This window comes from Asparagus officinalis, chromosome 8 (genome assembly GCF_001876935.1).
Source record: "Asparagus officinalis chromosome 8, Aspof.V1, whole genome shotgun sequence".
NCBI classification, from domain to species: domain Eukaryota; kingdom Viridiplantae; phylum Streptophyta; class Magnoliopsida; order Asparagales; family Asparagaceae; genus Asparagus; species Asparagus officinalis.
Window position 1 is genome coordinate 108918811 of NC_033801.1, and position 1854 is coordinate 108920664.

The window sequence follows — 1854 nt, forward strand, 5'->3', positions numbered from 1 at the left end:
TCGCATGACGAAGTACGTCTTGAGCCGATGGAGCGAGGAGTTGCACGCTTGTGGTCTGTATGCAGCCGTAAGAGTTCTGGCTGGTCCCCGTTTATTCACCCCCTGCCCACTAGGTGGTGGATAATTGTAGTGATACTCGTTTCCGCTTCGGGTTGCAAAAACTTCTTGCTCTTCTTCAGAGAGCGGAGAAGCTTGTATTCTTTCGTCATCTTCTCCTGGGATAGCAGAGACTCCGCAGCAAGACTTTCCTTTCCCTTTGGACTTCTTCTTGGATGACGACCCGGCCCATTGTTCATCTTCAATCAGGTCGGGGTGAACCCAGAGGATTTCGCCGTTTGGAGCTGTATGTGGCACAAGTCCTTTTTGGCGCTGTCCATGCGGGTCGTCGTTTACTGTTTTCATTCCCACTTTGGTGATGCGTTTTGGTTCAAACCACGCTATGGGCACTGATCCAAAGCTGATTGAAACCGCGTTTGCTCCAACATTCTTGGACGGCTTCGGGGTTATGACGCCTACATCAATTAGCGCCTGGATCTTGTCCTTGAGGTGGTAGCACGACTTGGTAGGGTGATGGACCGCTCTGTGGTATGCGCAATATCTCGGATCCGTCACTTTGCCAGCCCCTTCTTGATCCACAATCGCTGGCAGCTGAATTTTGTTGTTCTCCAATAGGTACTTAAAGATGCCGGGAACTTCGTCATCTTTGAAGGAGTACACCTTGGGAAACCTTGGCTCTGAAGATTTCTGCTTCTGAGGTCGTTGTTGCCATTGCCCCCGCGCTTGTTGTGGTGCTTGTTGCTGCTGCTGTTGTTGCTGCTGCTGGGGTTACAATTGAAAGGTTTGATTAGCATCAACTGCATTAGCGTGTGCCTTACCTTTCCCCCGTGGGACAAAATTCTGTTGTGGAGCATTCGTCGCCTGTTGGCCTCTTTCCGCCTTCTTTCTTCTGAGGAACCGCTCGGCTTGCTCTCCCCGGACCTTCAGATCCTTCCATGTCTTGGACGGTGCTGTCCCCATTGCTTCCAACACGTCCAGTGCGAGGTTGTTGTGGCAAGTCTGGAGGATGAATTCCTCGGTGATCGAGTCCCGACAGTTCATCGCCTTGTTCCAGAACCTTTTGACGAAGGTGTCAACCAATTCCCCGTCTTTCTATTTCTCATCCAGCAACGACCCAATGGATATCTCTGTGTCGTCGTCGAAGAAGTTGTGGAAGAATTTGATCTCCATGTCGTCCCAGCTATTTATGCTTCCTGGCTTGAGGCGGCGATACCAATCGAAGGCGGCTCCGCGAAGAGTGCCGACGAATGACCGCACCATCAGAGGCTCATTGCCGGAGATAACTCCCAGGTGCGATTTGAAATAAATCAAATGTTGAGTGGGGGAACCCATCCCATTAAACGGCGTGAAGTTAATTAGGTTGAACTTCGCCGGATATGGGATTGATTCCCACTCTCTTGGGTATGGGCAAGGAATGCCTGTTTTCTTCATCTCTTGAGCAGAAATCAATGTATTGATTTTGCTCTCGAGATTTTTAATTTTCAGATTTTCATCTGTGTTTTCACTAGCATTCTCGTTACCACCCCCTGCATTGACGGGAGGATTATTGGTATTACGAGCTTCATTCGTATCCTCGTCTTCCAGATTAACCGGGTTACGACGACTTGGCTCGCCTTGCTGGTTCGTCAATGCTTGGATTTGTTGGTCATGCATTTCTCTCATGTTTTGCATGGCCATCTGCATTTCGAACCTGAAGGTTTCCTGCTGCTTAGCTAAGGCGTCTTCAAGCATCTTGGCCACCTGCTCCGCACTTATCATAAGTGCCTCGCAGGGTTGTCCCTCGCTGGATACTGTATT